The sequence below is a fragment of the Oncorhynchus tshawytscha genome, unplaced genomic scaffold (genome assembly GCF_018296145.1).
Source record: "Oncorhynchus tshawytscha isolate Ot180627B unplaced genomic scaffold, Otsh_v2.0 Un_contig_4774_pilon_pilon, whole genome shotgun sequence".
In the NCBI taxonomy this organism is placed as follows: Eukaryota; Metazoa; Chordata; class Actinopteri; order Salmoniformes; family Salmonidae; genus Oncorhynchus; species Oncorhynchus tshawytscha.
Window position 1 is genome coordinate 19,838 of NW_024609639.1, and position 24,714 is coordinate 44,551.

At 37.6% G+C, this 24,714-nt stretch overlaps 1 pseudogene; it reads left to right on the top strand.

Moving 5' to 3' along the window:
- LOC121845357 overlaps positions 1 to 24,714 on the top strand; it is a 56,604-nt pseudogene that overhangs the window by 14,542 nt on the left and 17,348 nt on the right.

Here is a 24,714-nt window from a genome sequence, read left to right on the forward strand (position 1 = left end):
ATCATCTACATAATAACACCAACAACACCATCTATATAATAACACCAACAACATCATCTACATAATAACACCAACAACACCATCTATATAATAACACCAACAACATCATCTACATAATAACACCAACAACACCATCTATATAATAACACCAACACCATCTACATAATAACACAAGCATCATCTATATAATAACACCAACAACATCATCTACATAATAACACCAACAACACAATATACATAATAACACCAACAACACCATGTATATAATAACACCATCAACATCTACATAATAACACCAACAACATCAACAACATCATCTATATAATAACACCAACATCATCAACAACAGCATCTACATAATAATACCAACAACCTCATCTATATAATAACACCAACAGCATCATCTATATGATAACACCAACAACATCATCTATATAATAACACCAACAACATCATCTATATAATAACACCAACAACATCATCTACATAATAATTTCAACAACATCAACCAACACATCATCTATATAATAACACCAACAACATCATCTATATAATAACACAACAACATCATCTATTTAACTAACACCAACAACATAATCTATATAATAACACCAACATCATCTATATAATAACACAACAACATCATCTATATAATAACACCAAGAACATCATATAATAACACCAACATCATCTAATAATTACACCAACACCATCTATATAATAACACCAACATCATCTATATAATAACACCAACATCATCATATATAATAACACCAACAACATCATCTATTTAATAACACCAACAACATCATCTAGATAATAACACCAACAACACCATCTATATAATAACACCAACAACATCATCTATATAATAACACCAACAGCATCATCTACATAATAACACCAACAACATCATCTATATAATAACACTAACAACATCAACAACATCATCTATATACTAACACCAACAACACCATCTATATAATAACACCAACATCATCTATATAATAACACCAACATCATCTATATAATAACACCAACACCATCTATATAATAACACCAACATCATCTATATAATTACACCAACACCATCTATATAATAACACCAACATCATCTATATAATAACACCAACATCATCTATATAATAACACCAAAACATAATCTACATAATAATATCAACAACATCAACAACATCATCTATGTAATAACACCAACAACACCATCTATATAATAACACCAACAACATCATCTATATAATAATATCAACAACATCATCTACATAATAATATCAACAACATCAACAACATCATCTATATAATAACACCAACAACATCATCTATATAATAACACCAACAACATCAACAACAGCATCTACATAATAACACCAACAACATCATCTATTTAATAACACCAACAACATCATCTATATAATAACACTAACAACATCAACAACATCATCTATATAATAACACCAACAACACCATCTATATAATAACACCAACATCATCTATATAATTATACAAAAAACATCATCTACATAATAATATCAACAACATCAACAACATCATCTATGTAATAACACCAACAACACCATCTATATAATAACACCAACAACATCGTCTACATAATAATATCAACAACATAAACAACATCATCTATATAATAATACCAACAACACCATCTATATAATAATATCAAAAACATCAACAACATCATCTACATAATAACACCTAAAATATCATCTACATAATAATATCAACAACATCATCTACATAATAATATCAACAACATCAACAACATTATCTATATAATAACACCAACATCATCTATATAATAACACCAACAACATCAACAACATCATCATCTATATAATAACACCAACAGCATTAGTTTTTTTTTACATAAAATTGATCAGGAGATGTAAAGATCAATCCCAAAACTATCCTTTTTGGAAATGAACTTTTATTTATAAAAACCTGATGTTTGAGAATATCTGCCGGTATTTTATGGTTATTGCTTTGTTGTTTTTAGATGTTATGGTTGTGTTATGGTTATTGCTTTGTTGTTTTTAGATGTTATGGTTTATAGTTGTGTTGTGTCCAGATCACCAAGCTGAAGATTGACAGGAATCCATTTGCCAAAGGCTTCAGAGACTCCGGACGAAACCGGTGAGTTGCACTGGGCTGTGTGTGATTGTATGTGTGTGTGATTGTATCTGTGTGTGATTGTGTGTGTGTGTGATTGTATCTGTGTGTGATTATTTCATGTGTGTGATTGTATGTGTGTGTGATTGTACGTGTGTGTGATTTTGTGTGTGTGATTGTATCTGTGTGTGATTGTATCTGTGTGTGATTGTATGTGTGTGTGATTGTGTGTGTGTGATTGTATGTGTGTGTGATTGTATGTGTGTGTGATTGTATGTGTGTGTGATTGTATGTGTGTGTGTGATTGTGTGTGTGTGTGATTGTATGTGTGTGTGACTGTATGTGTGTGTGATTGTATGTGTGTGTGATTGTGTGTGTGTGATTGTATGTGTGTGTGATTGTATGTGTGTGTGATTGTATGTGTGTGTGATTGTGTGTGTGTGATTGTGGGTGTGGCTGTCGGTGTTATTTTATAGGTATTTGTATTTATTATGGATCCCCATTAGTTCCTGCCAAGGCAGCAGCTACTCTTCCTGGGGTTTATTATGGATCCCCATTAGTTCCTGCCAAGGCAGCAGCTACGCTTCCTGGGGTTTATTATGGATCCCCATTAGTTCCTGCCAAGGCAGCAGCTACTCTTCCTGGGGTTTATTATGGATCCCCATTAGTTCCTGCCAAGGCAGCAGCTACTCTTCCTGGGGTTTATTATGGATCCCCATTAGTTCCTGCCAAGGCAGCAGCTACTCTTCCTGGGGTTTATTATGGATCCCCATTAGTTCCTGCCAAGGCAGCAGCTACTCTTCCTGGGGTCTAGCAAAATTAAGGCAGTTATATACAATTAAAAGCATTACATGAAATTTCACAACACATTGTGTGTGCCCTCAAGCCACTACTCTACAACACAATATCTATGTATATTGGTGTATATTATCTGTGCCTGCTTGTGTGTCTCCATATGTGTTATTTCATAGTTTTGATGTCTTCACTATTATTCTACATTGTTTTCACATTAGACAATGCACTTGTACCCCAATCACATTTCCATCATTTCTATCCCTTGTACGATCAAAAGTGTGATCATTTAAGAAATCTTTCAACAAACAATGATACAAAAACTAAATGTATTGATCAGATATAATTGCAACATACTTTATTTTTTTATGGCTTTGGTGCAGTTTATGGCTTTGGTGCAGTTTATTGCTTTGGTGCAGTTTATTGCTTTGGAGCAGTTTATTGCTTTGGTGCAGTTTATGGCTTTGGTGCAGTTTATTGCTTTGGTGCAGTTTATGGCTTTGGTGCAGTTTATTGCTTTGGTGCAGTTTATGGCTTTGGTGCAGTTTATGGCTTTGGTGCAGTTTATTGCTTTGGTGCAGTTTTCACCAGAACAACAGATCATCAAAAAGCACATAAAACTGCTCTCAGTTGATGATCACTTGAATGTCTGGTCAAACCTATAGATTTTACATGGAAACTGGTTTGTCTACTACAGATGTAGAAAACTATATAATGTATGTCTGTAAAGTAGAAACATTAAAAGATGATTTGTCCTAATATGATGATGACTGTTGTTACTTATTACTCCACAATAACAAGAATGGTCGTACCCAGTCTATGTTACAACAGGTGCAGAGAAATGCTTGTGTTTCTTGCTCCTTCGGGGCAGTAATATAATATCACTCTGCAGGGCAGTAATATAATATCACTCTGCAGGGCAGTAATATAATATCACTATGCAGGGCAGTAATATAATATCACTATGCAGGGCAGTAATATAATATCACTATGCAGGGCAGTAATATAATATCACTATGCAGGGCAGTAATATAATATCACTCTACAGGGCAGTAATATAATATCACTATACAGGGCAGTAATATAATATCACTATGCAGGGCAGTAATATAATATCACTATGCAGGGCAGTAATATAATATCACTATGCAGGGCAGTAATATAATATCACTATGCAGGGCAGTAATATAATATCACTATGCAGGGCAGTAATATAATATCACTATGCAGGGCAGTAATATAATATCACTATGCAGGGCAGTAATATAATATCACTCTGCAGGGCAGTAATATAATATCACTATGCAGGGCAGTAATATAATATCACTATGCAGGGCAGTAATATAATATCACTATGCAGGGCAGTAATATAATATCACTATGCAGGGCAGTAATATAATATCACTATGCAGGGCAGTAATATAATATCACTATGCAGGGCAGTAATATAATATCACTATGCAGGGCAGTAATATAATATCACTATGCAGGGCAGTAATATAATATCACTATACAGGGCAGTAATATAATATCACTATGCAGGGCAGTAATATAATATCACTATGCAGGGCAGTAATATAATATCACTATGCAGGGCAGTAATATAATATCACTATGCAGGGCAGTAATATAATATGCACTATGCAGGGCAGTAATATAATATCACTATGCAGGGCAGTAATATAATATCACTATGCAGGGCAGTAATATAATATCACTATGCAGGGCAGTAATATAATATCACTATGCAGGGCAGTAATATAATATCACTATGCAGGGCAGTAATATAATATCACTATGCAGGGCAGTAATATAATATCACTATGCAGGGCAGTAATATAATATCACTATGCAGGGCAGTAATATAATATCACTATGCAGGGCAGTAATATAATATCACTCTACAGGGCAGTAATATAATATCACTCTGCAGGGCAGTAATATAATATCACTCTACAGGGCAGTAATATATATCAATATCACTATGCAGGGCAGTAATATAATATCACTATGCAGGGCAGTAATATAATATCACTCTATGCAGGGCAGTAATATAATATCACTATGCAGGGCAGTAATATAATATCACTATGCAGGGCAGTAATATAATATCACTATGCAGGGCAGTAATATAATATCACTATGCAGGGCAGTAATATAATATCACTATGCAGGGCAGTAATATAATATCACTATGCAGGGCAGTAATATAATATCACTATGCAGGGCAGTAATATAATATCACTATGCAGGGCAGTAATATAATATCACTCTGCAGGGCAGTAATATAATATCACTCTATGCAGGGCAGTAATATAATATCACTATGCAGGGCAGTAATATAATATCACTATGCAGGGCAGTAATATAATATCACTATGCAGGGCAGTAATATAATATCACTATGCAGGGCAGTAATATAATATCACTATGCAGGGCAGTAATATAATATCACTATGCAGGGCAGTAATATAATATCACTATGCAGGGCAGTAATATAATATCATCAGGGCAGTAATATAATATCACTATGCAGGGCAGTAATATAATATCACTATGCAGGGCAGTAATATAATATCACTATGCAGGGCAGTAATATAATATCACTATGCAGGGTAATAGTAATATAATATCACTATGCAGGGCAGTAATATAATATCACTATGCAGGGCAGTAATATAATATCACTATGCAGGGCAGTAATATAATATCACTATGCAGGGCAGTAATATAATATCACTATGCAGGGCAGTAATATAATATCACTCTACAGGGCAGTAATATAATATCACTATGCAGGGCAGTAATATAATATCACTATGCAGGGCAGTAATATAATATCACTATGCAGGGCAGTAATATAATATCACTATGCAGGGCAGTAATATAATATCACTATGCAGGGCAGTAATATAATATCACTATGCAGGGCAGTAATATAATATCACTATGCAGGGCAGTAATATAATATCACTCTGCAGGGCAGTAATATAATATCACTCTGCAGGGCAGTAATATAATATCACTATGCAGGGCAGTAATATAATATCACTATGCAGGGCAGTAATATAGTATCACTCAGTAATATAATACTATGCAGGGCAGTAATATAATATCACTATGCAGGGCAGTAATATAATATCACTATGCAGGGCAGTAATATAATATCACTATGCAGGGCAGTAATATAATATCACTATGCAGGGCAGTAATATAATATCACTCTATGCAGGGCAGTAATATAATATCACTCTGCAGGGCAGTAATATAATATCACTATGCAGGGCAGTAATATAATATCACTATGCAGGGCAGTAATATAATATCACTATGCAGGGCAGTAATATAATATCACTATGCAGGGCAGTAATATAATATCACTATGCAGGGCAGTAATATAATATCACTATGCAGGGCAGTAATATAATATCACTATGCAGGGCAGTAATATAATATCACTATGCAGGGCAGTAATATAATATCACTATGCAGGGCAGTAATATAATATCACTATGCAGGGCAGTAATATAATATCACTATGCAGGGCAGTAATATAATATCACTATGCAGGGCAGTAATATAATATCACTCTATGCAGGGCAGTAATATAATATCACTATGCAGGGCAGTAATATAATCACTATGCAGGGCAGTAATATAATATCACTATGCAGGGCAGTAATATAATATCACTATGCAGGGCAGTAATATAATATCACTATGCAGGGCAGTAATATAATATCACTATGCAGGGCAGTAATATAATATCACTATGCAGGGCAGTAATATAATATCACTATGCAGGGCAGTAATATAATATCACTATGCAGGGCAGTAATATAATATCACTATGCAGGGCAGTAATATAATATCACTATGCAGGGCAGTAATATAATATCACTATGCAGGGCAGTAATATAATATCACTATGCAGGGCAGTAATATAATATCACTATGCAGGGCAGTAATATATATCACTATGCACTAGGGCAGTAATATAATATGCAGGGCAGTAATATAATATCACTATGCAGGGCAGTAATATAATATCACTATGCAGGGCAGTAATATAATATCACTATGCAGGGCAGTAATATAATATCACTATGCAGGGCAGTAATATAATATCACTATGCAGGGCAGTAATATAATATCACTATGCAGGGCAGTAAGTATATCATGCAGGGCAGTAATATAATATCACTATGCAGGGCAGTAATATAATATCACTATGCAGGGCAGTAATATAATATCACTATGCAGGGCAGTAATATAATATCACTATGCAGGGCAGTAATATAATATCACTCTGCAGGGCAGTAATATAATATCACTATGCAGGGCAGTAATATAATATCACAGTAATATATGCAGGGCAGTAATATAATATCACTATGCAGGGCAGTAATATAATATCACTATGCAGGGCAGTAATATAATATCACTATGCAGGGCAGTAATATAATATCACTATGCAGGGCAGTAATATAATATCACTATGCAGGGCAGTAATATAATATCACTATGCAGGGCAGTAATATAATAATAATATAATATCACTATGCAGGGCAGTAATATAATCATCACAGTAATATATGCAGGGCAGTAATATAATATCACTATGCAGGGCAGTAATATAATATCACTATGCAGGGCAGTAATATAATATCACTATGCAGGGCAGTAATATAATATCACTATGCAGGGCAGTAATATAATATCACTATGCAGGGCAGTAATATAATATCACTATGCAGGGCAGTAATATAATATCACTCTACAGGGCAGTAATATAATATCACTATGCAGGGCAGTAATATAATATCACTATGCAGGGCAGTAATATAATATCACTATGCAGGGCAGTAATATAATATCACTATGCAGGGCAGTAATATAATATCACTATGCAGGGCAGTAATATAATATCACTATGCAGGGCAGTAATATAATATCACTATGCAGGGCAGTAATATAATATCACTATGCAGGGCAGTAATATAATATCACTATGCAGGGCAGTAATATAATATCACTATGCAGGGCAGTAATATAATATCACTATGCAGGGCAGTAATATAATATCACTATGCAGGGCAGTAATATAATATCACTATGCAGGGCAGTAATATAATATCACTATGCAGGGCAGTAATATAATATCACTATGCAGGGCAGTAATATAATATCACTATGCAGGGCAGGCAGTAATATAATATCACTATGCAGGGCAGTAATATAATATCACTATGCAGGGCAGTAATATAATATCACTATGCAGGGCAGTAATATAATATCACTATGCAGGGCAGTAATATAATATCACTATGCAGGGCAGTAATATAATATCACTATGCAGGGCAGTAATATAATATCACTATGCAGGGCAGTAATATAATATCACTATGCAGGGCAGTAATATAATATCACTATGCAGGGCAGTAATATAATATCACTATGCAGGGCAGTAATATAATATCACTATGCAGGGCAGTAATATAATATCACTATGCAGGGCAGTAATATAATATCACTATGCAGGGCAGTAATATAATATCACTATGCAGGGCAATATAATATCACTATGCAGGGCAGTAATATCACTATGCAGGGCAGTAATATAATATCACTATGCAGGGCAGTAATATAATATCACTATGCAGGGCAGTAATATAATATCACTATGCAGGGCAGTAATATAATATCACTATGCAGGGCAGTAATATAATATCACTATGCAGGGCAGTAATATAATATATCACTATGCAGGGCAGTAATATAATATCACTATGCAGGGCAGTAATATAATATCACTATACAGGGCAGTAATATAATATCACTATGCAGGGCAGTAATATAATATCACTATGCAGGGCAGTAATATAATATCACTATGCAGGGCAGTAATATAATATCACTATGCAGGGCAGTAATATAATATCACTATGCAGGGCAGTAATATAATATCACTATGCAGGGCAGTAATATAATATCACTATGCAGGGCAGTAATATAATATCACTATGCAGGGCAGTAATATAATATCACTATGCAGGGCAGTAATATAATATCACTATGCAGGGCAGTAATATAATATCACTATGCAGGGCAGTAATATAATATCACTATGCAGGGCAGTAATATAATATCACTATGCAGGGCAGTAATATAATATCACTATGCAGGGCAGTAATATAATATCACTATGCAGGGCAGTAATATAATATCACTATGCAGGGCAGTAATATAATATCACTATGCAGGGCAGTAATATAATATCACTATGCAGGGCAGTAATATAATATCACTATGCAGGGCAGTAATATAATATCACTATGCAGGGCAGTAATATAATATCACTATGCAGGGCAGTAATATAATATCACTCTGCAGGGCAGTAATATAATATCACTATGCAGGGCAGTAATATAATATCACTATGCAGGGCAGTAATATAATATCACTATGCAGGGCAGTAATATAATATCACTCTGCAGGGCAGTAATATAATATCACTATGCAGGGCAGTAATATAATATCACTATGCAGGGCAGTAATATAATATCACTATGCAGGGCAGTAATATAATATCACTATGCAGGGCAGTAATATAATATCACTATGCAGGGCAGTAATATAATATCACTATGCAGGGCAGTAATATAATATCACTATGCAGGGCAGTAATATAATATCACTATGCAGGGCAGTAATATAATATCACTATGCAGGGCAGTAATATAATATCACTCTACAGGGCAGTAATATAATATCACTATGCAGGGCAGTAATATAATATCAGGGCTAGCTGTGCCCAGGGCAGTAATATAATATCACTATGCAGGGCAGTAATATAATATCACTATGCAGGGCAGTAATATAATATCACTATGCAGGGCAGTAATATAATATCACTATGCAGGGCAGTAATATAATATCACTATGCAGGGCAGTAATATAATATCACTATGCAGGGCAGTAATATAATATCACTCTGCAGGGCAGTAATATAATATCACTATGCAGGGCAGTAATATAATATCACTATGCAGGGCAGTAATATAATATCACTATGCAGGGCAGTAATATAATATCACTATGCAGGGCAGTAATATAATATCACTATGCAGGGCAGTAATATAATATCACTCTGCAGGGCAGTAATATAATATCACTCACTATGCAGGGCAGTAATATAATATCACTATGCAGGGCAGTAATATAATATCACTATGCAGGGCAGTAATATAATATCACTATGCAGGGCAGTAATATAATATCACTATGCAGGGCAGTAATATAATATCACTATGCAGGGCAGTAATATAATATCACTATGCAGGGCAGTAATATAATATCACTATGCAGGGCAGTAATATAATATCACTCTGCAGGGCAGTAATATAATATCACTATGCAGGGCAGTAATATAATATCACTATGCAGGGCAGTAATATAATATCACTATGCAGGGCAGTAATATAATATCACTATGCAGGGCAGTAATATAATATCACTATGCAGGGCAGTAATATAATATCACTATGCAGGGCAGTAATATAATATCACTATGCAGGGCAGTAATATAATAATATCACTATGCAGGGCAGTAATATAATATCACTATGCAGGGCAGTAATATAATATCACTATGCAGGGCAGTAATATAATATCACTATGCAGGGCAGTAATATAATATCACTATGCAGGGCAGTAATATAATATCACTATGCAGGGCAGTAATATAATATCACTATGCAGGGCAGTAATATAATATCACTATGCAGGGCAGTAATATAATATCACTATGCAGGGCAGTAATATAATATCACTATGCAGGGCAGTAATATAATATCACTATGCAGGGCAGTAATATAATATCACTATGCAGGGCAGTAATATAATATCACTATGCAGGGCAGTAATATAATATCACTATGCAGGGCAGTAATATAATATCACTATGCAGGGCAGTAATATAATATCACTATGCAGGGCAGTAATATAATATCACTATGCAGGGCAGTAATATAATATCACTATGCAGGGCAGTAATATAATATCACTATGCAGGGCAGTAATATAATATCACTATGCAGGGCAGTAATATAATATCACTATGCAGGGCAGTAATATAATATCACTATGCAGGGCAGTAATATAATATCACTATGCAGGGCAGTAATATAATATCACTATGCAGGGCAGTAATATAATATCACTATGCAGGGCAGTAATATAATATCACTATGCAGGGCAGTAATATAATATCACTATGCAGGGCAGTAATATAATATCACTATGCAGGGCAGTAATATAATATCACTATGCAGGGCAGTAATATAATATCACTATGCAGGGCAGTAATATAATATCACTCTGCAGGGCAGTAATATAATATCACTATGCAGGGCAGTAATATAATATCACTATGCAGGGCAGTAATATAATATCACTATGCAGGGCAGTAATATAATATCACTATGCAGGGCAGTAATATAATATCACTCTACAGGGCAGTAATATAATATCACTATGCAGGGCAGTAATATAATATCACTATGCAGGGCAGTAATATAATATCACTATGCAGGGCAGTAATATAATATCACTATGCAGGGCAGTAATATAATATCACTATGCAGGGCAGTAATATAATATCACTATGCAGGGCAGTAATATAATATCACTATGCAGGGCAGTAATATAATATCACTATGCAGGGCAGTAATATAATATCACTCTACAGGGCAGTAATATAATATCACTATGCAGGGCAGTAATATAATATCACTATGCAGGGCAGTAATATAATATCACTATGCAGGGCAGTAATATAATATCACTATGCAGGGCAGTAATATAATATCACTATGCAGGGCAGTAATATAATATCACTATGCAGGGCAGTAATATAATATCACTATGCAGGGCAGTAATATAATATCACTATGCAGGGCAGTAATATAATATCACTATGCAGGGCAGTAATATAATATCACTATGCAGGGCAGTAATATAATATCACTATGCAGGGCAGTAATATAATATCACTATGCAGGGCAGTAATATAATATCACTCTGCAGGGCAGTAATATAATATCACTATGCAGGGCAGTAATATAATATCACTCTGCAGGGCAGTAATATAATATCACTATGCAGGGCAGTAATATAATATCACTATGCAGGGCAGTAATATAATATCACTATGCAGGGCAGTAATATAATATCACTATGCAGGGCAGTAATATAATATCACTATGCAGGGCAGTAATATAATATCACTCTGCAGGGCAGTAATATAATATCACTATGCAGGCAGTAATATAATATCACTATGCAGGGCAGTAATATAATATCACTATGCAGGGCAGTAATATAATATCACTATGCAGGGCAGTAATATAATATCACTATGCAGGGCAGTAATATAATATCACTCTGCAGGGCAGTAATATAATATCACTCTGCAGGGCAGTAATATAATATCACTATGCAGGGCAGTAATATAATATCACTCTACAGGGCAGTAATATAATATCACTCTGCAGGGCAGTAATATAATATCACTCTGCAGGGCAGTAATATAATATCACTCTGCAGGGCAGTAATATAATATCACTCTGCAGGGCAGTAATATAATATCACTCTGCAGGGCAGTAATATAATATCACTCTGCAGGGCAGTAATATAATATCACTCTACAGGGCAGTAATATAATATCACTATGCAGGGCAGTAATATAATATCACTATGCAGGGCAGTAATATAATATCACTATGCAAATCAAATCAAATGAAATCAAATTTTATTTGTCACATACACATGGTTAGCAGATGTTAATGCGAGTGTAGCGAAATGCTTGTGCTTCTAGTTCCGACAATGCAGTAATAACGAGCAAGTAATCTAACTAACAATTCCAAAAAAAACTATTGTCATACACCGTGTAAGGGGATAAAGAATATGTACATAAGGATATATGAATGAGTGATGGTACAGAGCAGCATAGGCAAGATACAGTAGATGATATCGAGTACAGTATATACATATGAGATAAGTATGTAAACCAAGTGGCATAGTTAAAGTGGCTAGTGATACATGTATTACATAAGGATGCAGTCGATGATATAGAGTACAGTATCAAGGTACCGCCAGTCTGCCCAGCGCCGCCAGTCTGCCCAGCGCCGCCAGTCTGCCCAGCGTCGCCAGTCTGTCAGGATCAGTTAGATCCGCCAGTCAGCCAGGATTCGCCAGTCTGCCAGGATCCACCAGTCAGCCAGGATCCACCAGTCAGCCAGGATCCACCAGTCTTCCAGGATCCGCCAGAAGTGCCAGTCAGCCAGGATCCGCCAGAAGTGCCAGTCGGCCAGGATCTGCCAGTAGTGCCAGTCGGCCAGGATCTGCCAGACTCTTCCAGGATCCGCCAGTCAGCCAGACTCTTCCAGATCCGCCAGTCAGCCAGACTCTTCCAGATCTGCCAGTCAACCAGACTCTTCCAGATCTGCCAGTCAACCAGACTCTTCCAGATCTGCCAGTCAACCAGACTCTTCCAGATCTGCCAGTCAGCCAGGATCTTCCAGATCTGCCAGTCAGCCAGGATCTTCCAGATCTGCCAGTCAGCCAGGATCTGCCAGTCAGCCAGGATCTGCCAGTCAGCCAGGATCTGCTGAAACCACCAGCCAGCCAGGAGCTGGTAGATCTATCTACCTGCCTGAGCTTCCTCTCACTCCTGAGCTTCCTCTCACTCCTGAGCTTCCTGTCACTCCTGAGCTTCCTCTCACTCCTGAGCTTCCTGTCACTCCTGAGCTTCCTCTCACTCCTGAGCTTTCTCTCACTCCCGAGCTTCCCTCAGTCCCGAGCTGCCTCAGTCCCGAGCTGTCCTTCAGTCCCGATCTGCTCCTCAGTCCAGTGGGGTTCTGGGTGAGGACTACTAGGCCATGGTCGGCGGCGAGGGTGGACTATCCAGGGACGAAGGGAGAGGGGACTAAGACATTAAATGAGTGGGGTCCACGTCCCGCGCCGGAGCCGCCACCATGGACAGACGCCCACCCGGACCCTCCCTATTGTTTTGAGGTGCGTTCGGGAGTCCGCACCTTAGGGGGTTCTGTCACACCCTGGTCAAAGTATTTTGTGTTTATCTTTATGTATTTGGTCAGGCCAGGGTGTGGCATGGGGTTTTTGTAATTGTGGTGTGTTTGTCTTAGGGTTTTGGTGGTGGTATTGGGATTGTAGCTTAGTGGGTTGTCTAGCAAAGTCTATGGCTGTCTGGAGTGGTTCTCAATCAGAGGCAGGTGCTTATCGTTGTCTCTGATTGGGAACCATATTTAGGCAGCCATATTCTTTGAGTTTGTCGTGGGTGATTGTCCTTAGTGTCTTGTACTCTCTTGTACTCTCTGTTAGTTTGCACTAGATAGGCTGTTTTCGGTTTTCATTACGTTTATTGTTTTGTAGTGTTTAGTGTTTAGTCGTGTTTATGTTTTGTTTAATAAATATGGATCGCAATCGACACGCTGCAGTTTGGTCCGACTCTCCTTCATCACCACTAGAAAACCGTTACAGGGCAGTAATATAATATCACTATGCAGGGCAGTAATATAATATCACTATGCAGGGCAGTAATACAATATCACTATGCAGGGCAGTAATATAATATCACTCTGCAGGGCAGTAATATAATATCACTCTGCAGGGCAGTAATATAATATCACTCTGCAGGGCAGTAATATAATATCACTATGCAGGGCAGTAATATAATATCACTATGCAGGGCAGTAATATAATATCACTATGCAGGGCAGTAATATAATATCACTATGCAGGGCAGTAATATAATATCACTCTGCAGGGCAGTAATATAATATCACTATGCAGGGCAGTAATATAATATCACTATGCAGGGCAGTAATATAATATCACTATGCAGGGCAGTAATATAATATCACTATGCAGGGCAGTAATATAATATCACTATGCAGGGCAGTAATATAATATCACTATGCAGGGCAGTAATATAATATCACTCTGCAGGGCAGTAATATAATATCACTATGCAGGGCAGTAATATAATATCACTCTGCAGGGCAGTAATATAATATCACTCTGCAGGGCAGTAATATAATATCACTCTGCAGGGCAGTAATATAATATCACTATGCAGGGCAGTAATATAATATCACTATGCAGGGCAGTAATATAATATCACTATGCAGGGCAGTAATATAATATCACTATGCAGGGCAGTAATATAATATCACTATGCAGGGCAGTAATATAATATCACTCTACAGGGTAGTAATATAATATCACTCTGCAGGGCAGTAATATAATATCACTATGCAGGGCAGTAATGTAATATCACTCTGCAGGGCAGTAATATAATATCACTCTGCAGGGCAGTAATATAATATCACTCTGCAGGGCAGTAATATAATATCACTCTGCAGGGCAGTAATATAATATCACTCTGCAGGGCAGTAATATAATATCACTCTGCAGGGCAGTAATATAATATCACTATGCAGGGCAGTAATATAATATCACTATGCAGGGCAGTAATATAATATCACTCTGCAGGGCAGTAATATAATATCACTATGCAGGGCAGTAATATAATATCACTCTGCAGGGCAGTAATATAATATCACTCTGCAGGGCAGTAATATAATATCACTATGCAGGGCAGTAATATAATATCACTATGCAGGGCAGTAATATAATATCACTATGCAGGGCAGTAATATAATATCACTATGCAGGGCAGTAATATAATATCACTATGCAGGGCAGTAATATAATATCACTCTGCAGGGCAGTAATATAATATCACTCTGCAGGGCAGTAATATAATATCACTATGCAGGGCAGTAATATAATATCACTATGCAGGGCAGTAATATAATATCACTATGCAGGGCAGTAATATAATATCACTATGCAGGGCAGTAATATAATATCACTATGCAGGGCAGTAATATAATATCACTCTGCAGGGCAGTAATATAATATCACTCTGCAGGGCAGTAATATAATATCACTATGCAGGGCAGTAATATAATATCACTATGCAGGGCAGTAATATAATATCACTATGCAGGGCAGTAATATAATATCACTCTGCAGGGCAGTAATATAATATCACTCTGCAGGGCAGTAATATAATATCACTATGCAGGGCAGTAATATAATATCACTATGCATGGCAGTAATATAATATCACTATGCAGGGCAGTAATATAATATCACTATGCAGGGCAGTAATATAATATCACTCTGCAAATCTTCCAGAACATCCAAAACAGGAGAGAAATGCCTTTACAGTAAAGATGCATTAAGTTGCCTTTTTAATGGTATAATACTGTAATACTGTATAATACTGTAATACTGTATAATACTGTAATACTGTATAATACTGTAATACTGTATAGTACTGTAATACTGTATAATACTGTAATACTGTATAGTACTGTAATACTGTATAATACTGTAATACTGTATAATACTGTAATACTGTATAGTACTGTAATATTGTATAGTACTGTAATACTGTATAGTACTGTAATACCTTATAGTACTGTAATACTGTATAGTACTGTAATACTGTATAGTACTGTAATACTGTATAATACTGTAATACTGTATAATACTGTAATACTGTATAGTACTGTAATACTGTATAATACTGTAATACTGTATAGTACTGTAATACTGTATAGTACTGTAATACTGTATAATACTGTAATACTGTATAGTACTGTAATACTGTATAGTACTGTAATACTGTATAATACTGTAATACTGTATAGTACTGTAATACTGTATAATACTGTAATACTGTATAGTACTGTAATACTGTATAGTACTGTAATACTGTATAATACTGTAATACTGTATAGTACTGTAATACTGTATAATACTGTAATACTGTATAGTACTGTAATACTGTATAATACTGTAATACTGTATAGTACTGTAATACTGTATAGTACTGTAATACTGTATAATACTGTAATACTGTATAGTACTGTAATACTGTATAGTACTGTAATACCGTATAATACTGTAATACTGTATAGTACTGTAATACTGTATAATACTGTAATACTGTATAGTACTGTAATACTGTATAATACTGTAATACTGTATAGTACTGTAATACTGTATAGTACTGTAATACCTTATAATACTGTAATACAGTGCATACTGAAAGATTTGACTTTCTCCACATTTGTGACCGACCGCCTTGATTCAGTCTTATGTAGCAACATTTGAGTGTGTTTTTGACATTGAATAAAGTAGAGACTTTGAGCTACAACATGGTATATCAGACACTGCATTTGAGGATCAATTTGTAACCCCATTTTTTAGGAAATGGCCCCTGAATGTTTTGGTACCTTCTGAGAGCTCTTCTTTGTCTACACCTATTCAGCCTCGTCCACACCCTCTCAAGACTTAGCCCCACCCTTCTCTTTAAGGATTCTCATGTGAGGTCATCTCTTTAAGGATTCTCATGTGAGGTCATCTCTTTAAGGATTCCCATGTGATGTCATCTCTTTAAGGATACTCATGAGATCATCTCTTCAAGGATTCTCATGTGAGGTCATCTCTTTAAGGATTTACATGTGAGGTCATCTCTTAAGGATTCTCATGTCAAATCAAATGTATTTATATAGCCCTTCGTACATCAGCTGATATCTCAAAGTGCTGTACAGAAACCAAGCCTAAATCCCCAAACAGCAAGCAATGCAGGTGTAGAAGCACGGTGGCTAGGAAAAACTCCCTAGAAAGGCCAAAACCTAGGAAGAAACCTAGAGAAGAACCAGGCTATGTGGGGTGGCCAGTCCTCTTCTGGCTGTGCCGGGTGGAGACTATAACAGAACATGGCCAAGATGTTCAAATGTTCATAAATTACCAGCATGGTCAAATAATAATAATCACAGGCAGAACAGTTGAAACTGGAGCAGCAGCATGGCCAGGTGGACTGGGGACAGCAAGGAGTCACCATGTCAGGTAGTCCTGAGGCATGGTCCTAGGGCTCAGGTCCTCTGAGAGAGAGAAAGAAAGAGAGAAAGAGAGAATTAGAGAGAGCACACTTAACCTCTAGCAACGAGCAATCCCGTACCCGGAGCGTAATCATAGCCTCAAGCTCATTACCATAACGCAACGTTTCCTATTCATGAAAATCGCAAATGAAATGAAATAAATATATTGAAACACAAGCTTAGCCTTTTGTTAACAACACTGTTATCTCAGATTTTCAAAATATGCGTTACAGCCAACGCTGGACAAGCAGTTGTGTAAGTTTAGCATGGCATAATGCTATGCTAGCTCTGCTGGCAGCAGGCAACATTTTCACAAAAATAAGTAAAGCAACCAAATTAAATCATTTACCTTCAGATGCTTTCACTCAGGAGACTCCCAGTTAGATAACAAATGTTCCTTTTTTCCAAAAATAATATTTCTGTAGGCGAAAAACGTCACTTTTGTTCATCCTGCTTGGCTGAGAAATCGAAAATACTTCAACTATAACGCCAAACTTTTTTCAAAATTTTCTCCATAACATCGACAGAAACACGGCAAACGTTGTTTAGGATCCATCCTCAAGGTGTTTTTAACATATGTATTCGATAATATATCCGTTGAGGCAGTTGGTTTCTCATAAGAAACTATTGGAAAAATGGCTACCTCAGTATTTTATGCAACGTTTTCTCCGGGAGACACCATGCGTCCACTCGCCCTATATGGTCTCTTACAGTCATTCTCCAATGGAAATGCCTAAAAAGACGTCACAATGCTGCAGACACCTTGGGGAAAACGTGGAAAACATAAGCTGACTCCTAGCTCCTTCACAGCCATATAAGGAGTCATTGGCATGAGGCTGTTTCAAAAAATGCGGCACTTCCTGATTGGATTGTTATCTGGGTTTCGCCTGTAACATCAGTTCTGTGGCACTCACAGACAATATCTTTGCAGTTTTGGAAACTTCAGTGTTTTCTTTCCAAAGCTACAATACAATTATGCAATTATATGTATACATACAATTATATGCATAGTCGAGCATCTTTTCATGACAAAATAGCTTGTTTAAAACGGGAAAGTTTTTCATCCCCCAAAAAAAATTGCGCCCCCTATATCAAAGAAGTTAAAGTTTGCAGCCATCCACTTCCTTATGTCTGAAAGACATGCTTCTAGTTAGGGCAATTTTAGGGCTTCACCATGTTTCATTGAAATGTACAGCTGTGTGTCATCCGGATAGCAGTGAAAGTTAACATTATGTTTTCGAATGACATCCCCAAGAGGTAAAATATATAGTGAAAACAATAGTGGTCCTAAAACGGAACCTTGAGGAACACCGAAATTTACAGTTGATTTGTCATAGGACAAACCATTCACAGAGACAAACTGATATCTTTCCGACAGATAAGATCTAAACCAGGCCAGAACTTGTCCGTGTAGACCGATTTGGGTTTCCAATCTCTCCAAAAGAAGGTGGTGATCGATGGTATCCAAAGCAGCACTAAGGTCTAGGAGCACGAGGACAGACGCAGAGCCTCGGTCTGATGCCATTAAAAGGTCATTTACCACCTTCACAAGTGCAGTCTCAGTGCTATGACAGGGTCTAAAACCAGACTGAAGCATTTCGTATACATTGTTTGTCTTCAGGAAAGCAGTGAGTTGTTGTGCAACAGCCTTTTCTAAAATTTTTGAGAGGAATGGAAGATTCGATATAGGCCGATAGTTTTTCAAATATTTTCTGGGTCAAGGTTTGGCTTTTTCAAGAGAGGCTTCATTACTGCCACTTTTAGTGAGTTTGGTATACATCCGGTGGATAGAGAGCCATTTATTATGTTCAACATAGGAGGGCCAAGCACAGGAAGCAGCTCTTTCAGTAGTTTAGTTGGAATAGGGTCCAGTATGCAGCTTGAAGGTTTAGATGCCATGATTATTTTCATCATTGTGTCAAGAGATAAAGTACTAAAACACTTGAGTGTCTCTCTTGATCCTAGGTCCTGGCAGAGTTGTGCAGACACAGGACAACTGAGCTTTGAAGGAATACGCAGATTTAAAGAGGAGTCCGTAATTTGCTTTCTAATAATCATGATCTTTTCCTCAAAGATGTTCATGAATTTATTACTGCTGAAGTGAAAGCCATCCTCTCTTGGGGAATGCTGCTTTTTAGTTAGCTTTGCGACAGTATAAAAAGGAATTTCAGATTGTTCTTATTTTCCTCAATTAAGTTGGAAAAATAGGATGATCGATCAGTAATAAGGGCTCTTCGATATTGCACGGTACTGTCTTTCCAAGCTAGTCGGAAGACTTCCAGTTTGGTGTGGCGCCATTTCCGTTCCAATTTTCTGGAAGCTTGCTTCAGAGCTCGGGTATTTTCAGTATACCAGGGAGCTAGTTTCTTATGAGAAATGTGTGGTCATCTCTTTAAGGATTCTCATGTGAGGTCATCTCTTTAAGGATTCTCATGTGCTAAACAGTGAATAGTATAGTACATATTACGCCTAGTTTCGAGTTTCTTCACATTTTGTTACATTACAGACTTATTCAAAAATGGATTCCACAAAAATATCCTGGTCAATCTTTGCACAATACGCCATAATGCCTCTCAAGCTCTGTCAGGTTGGATGGGGAGCGTCGCTGCACAGCTATTTTCAAGTCTCTCCAGACATATTAGATCAGGTTCAAGTCCGGGCTCTGGCTGGGCCACTCAAGGACATTCAGAGACTTGTCCCGAAGCCACTCTTGCGTTATCTTGGCTGTGTGCTTAGCCGTTGTCCTGTTGGAAGGTGAACCTTCGCCCCAGTCTGAGGTCCTGAGCGCTCTGGCGGAGGTTTTCATCAAGGATCTCTCTGTACTTTGCTCCGTTCATCTTTCCCTTAATCCTGCCTAGTCTCTCAGTCCCTGCCGCTGAAAAACATCCCCACAGCATGATGCTGCCATCACTATGCTTCACCATAGGAATGGTGCCAGGTTTCCTCCTGACGTGACGCTTGGCATTCAGGCCAAAGAGTTCAATCTTGGATTCATCCGACCATAGAATCTTGTTTCTCATGGTCTGAGGGTCTTTAAGTGTCTTTTGGCAAACTCCAAGCAGATTGTCATGTGACTTTAAAAATATACAGTGGGGCAAAAAAGTATTTAGTCAGCCACCAATTGTGCAAGTTCTCCCACTTAAAAAGATGAGAGAGGCCTGTAATTTTCATCATAGGTACACTTCAACTATGACAGAGAAAATTAGAAAAATTATCCAGAAAATCACATTGTAGGATTGTAGGATTTTTAATGAATTTATTTGCAAATGATGGTGGAAAATAAGTATTTGGTCACCTACAAACAAGCAAGATTTCTGGCTCTCACAGACCTGTAACTTCTTCTTTAAGAGGCTTCTCTGTCCTCCACTCGTTACCTGTATTAATGGCACCTGTTTGAACTTGTTATCAGTATAAAAGACACCTGTCCACAACCTCAAACAGTCACACTCCAAACTCCACTATGGCCAAGACCAAAGACCTGTCAAAGGACACCAGAAACAAAATTGTAGACCTGCACCAGGCTGGGAAGACTGAATCTACAATAGGTAAGCTTGGTTTGAAGAAATCAACTGTGGGAGCAATTATTAGCAAATGGAAGACATACAAGACCACTGATAATCTCCCTCGATCTGGGGCTCCATGCAAGATCTCACCCCGTGGGGTCAAAATGATCACAAGAACGGTGAGCAAAAATCCCAGAACCACACGGGGGGACATAGTGAATGACCTGCAGAGAGCTGGGACCAAAGTAACAAAGCTTACCATCAGCAAGGGCATTGAAGGTGAAACGTGGCTGGGTCTTTCAGCATGACAATGATCCTAAACACACCTCTCGGGCAACGAAGGAGTGGCTTCGTAAGAAGCATTTCAAGGTCCTGGAGTGACCTAGCCAGTCTCCAGATCTCAACCCCATAGAACATCTTTGGAGGGAGTTGAAAGTCCGTGTTGCCCAGCAACAGCCCCACAACATCACTGCATGGAGGAATGGGCCAAAATACGAGCAACAGTGTTTGAAAACCTTGTGAAGACTTACAGAAAACGTTTGACCTCTGTCATTGCCAACAAAGGGTATTTAACAAAGTATTGAGAAACTTTTGTTATTGACCAAATACTTATTTTCCACCATAATTTGCAAATAAATTCATAAAAATCCTACAATGTGATTTTCTGGGAAAAAAAAATCATTTTGTCTGTCATAGTTGAAGTGTACCTATGATGAAAATTACATAGAGGCAAAATAATTTAAATTTTTACCGAGGAGTGGCTTCCATCTGGCCACTCTACCATAAAGGCATGATTGGTGGAGTGCTGCAGAGATGGTTGTCCTTCTGGAAAGTTCTCCCATCTCCACAGAGGAACTCTGGAAGTCTGTCAGAGTGACCAACGGGTACTTGGTCACCTCCCTGACCAAGGCCCTTTCCACCCAATTGCTCAGTTTGGCCGGACGGCCAGCACTAGGAAGAGTCATGATGGTTCCAACATCTTCCATTTAAGAATGATGGAGGCCACTGTATTCTTGGGGAGACCTTCAATGGTTCAGACAATGTTTTGGTACCCTTCCCCAGATCTGTGCTTTGACACAATCCTGTCTCGGAGCTCTATGGACAATTCCTTCGATCCCATGGCTTGGTTTTTGCTCTGAAATGCACTGTCAACTCTGGGACCTTGTCACGCCTTGGTCTTAGTATTTTGTGTTTATATATTTATTTGGTCAGGCCAGGGTGTGACATGGGGGGGGAGTATGGCAACGCCAGGTAGGAGATCTGCAAACATATATATATATATGTTGTGGTGTGTTTTTGTATTGGGGTTTTAGTAGGTATTGGGATTGTGGCTGAGTAGGGTTGTCTAGGAAAGTCTATGGCTGCCTGAGGCGGTTCTCAGAGTCAGAGTGATGAGTCAGGTGATTTTCGTTGTCTCTGATTGAGAACCATATTTAGGTAGCCCGGGTTTCACTGTGTGTTTGTGGGTGATTGTTCCTGTCTCTGTGTTAGTTGTCACCAGACAGGCTGTTTCGGTTTTCACGTTACGTTTGTTGTTTTTGTATTATTCGTCTTCATTAAAGATGTATCGAACTAACCACGCTGCATTTTGGTCCGACTCTCTTTTGACGGAAGAAAACCGTAACAGACCTTATATAGACAGATGTGTCCTTTTCCAAATCATGTCCAATGAATTAAATTTACCACAGGTGGACTCCAATCAAGTTGTAGAAACATCTGAAGGATGATCAATGGAAACAGGATGCACCTGAGATCAATTTCACATCTCATAGCAAAGGGTCTGAATTATTTTGTTGATAAGCTATTTCTGTTTTTTATATTGAATACAATTTTAAAAATATATATATTTTCCCTTTCTCATTATCGGGTATTGTGGTGTAGATTGAATTTTAGGAAAAGACTGTAACGTAACAAAATGTGGAAAAAGTCAAGGGGTCTGAATACCTTCCAAATCTGCTGTCTATGCAATTTACGCAGCAGACACTTTTATCAGTCCACACATTTTGGTATGTGATCCCAGTGGGAATCGAACCCATAACTCTGGTGTTGCTGGTTCCATTCTCTTATGAACTGAGCCACGTACAGGACCAGTACAAGTACAATAAAATACTGGAAATTTGCCATCCAAATGAGTGTACGATCCTCCTTCAGGCCAAAAGGTGCAATGGGGATGTTTACTGCGATTTGGATGAGAACCTATGGACAAATGCTCAAGTCCCTGCTTGATGCATACTAGAGCAATGCTAAACATTATGTTATTGTCATTTCTTTAAATTCTGATTACATTGTGGAAAAATCTCTTCAATTATCACAGATAAAAAAGATAGACATTTGATGTTCAATTAATTTTACTGGGAATTGTATTCTCTAATGTTACAACAGTGTAATGTACTGCATACTACACTCAAAGGGGAACTTTGAACATTAATTTGACATTTTTGTTGGCATAACCGATTGTTAAAAGACTAAATTGAAAAGATATCATTGTGTTGTGTTTTGGTGAATAAGTCAATGTTCTCATTATATTTCATAATTAACCTACAGTATATTTTGGATCAATGGTTGTATGGTGAAATATGTCTACAAACAAATTAATGCAGATTTTTGTAATTTTTAAAACTCAATTTCCAATTTCGTGATATCCAATTGGAAGTTACAATCTTGTCTAATCGCTGCAATTCCCCAACCGGCTAGGGAGAGGAGGAGGTGGAGTCAGGGTGAGGAATGGTGGGGGTAGCAGAGTGAGGTATGGTGGGGGTTAAGGGTGAGGTATGGTGGGGGTAGCAGAAGGTATGGTAGGGAGTGTATGGTGAGGTATGGTGGGGGGTAGCAGGGTGAGGTATGGTGGGGGGTAGCAGGGTGAGGTATGGTAGGGAGTGTAGCAGAGTGAGGTATGGTGGGGGGTAGCAGGGTGAGGTATGGTAGGGAGTGTAGCAGAGTGAGGTATGGTGGGGGGTAGCAGGGTGAGGTATGGTGGGGGGGTAGCAGGGTGAGTTATCTTGGGGGGTAGCATAACTCACCCTGTTTCTGTGCACGGAGTGAAGTTTATACAGAAATGCTTTGTCGAGATCGGTGTGGAAGAACTTGACTGGCTCTGACCTCAACTCAACAAGCAAGTCCTCATCGCCCGACCTCACTAATACTCTTCTGGCTGAATATTAAACAGCAATGTTCTAACAACTAGTGGAAAGCCTACCCAGAAGAGTGGAGGTTGTTATCATAGCAAAGGGTGG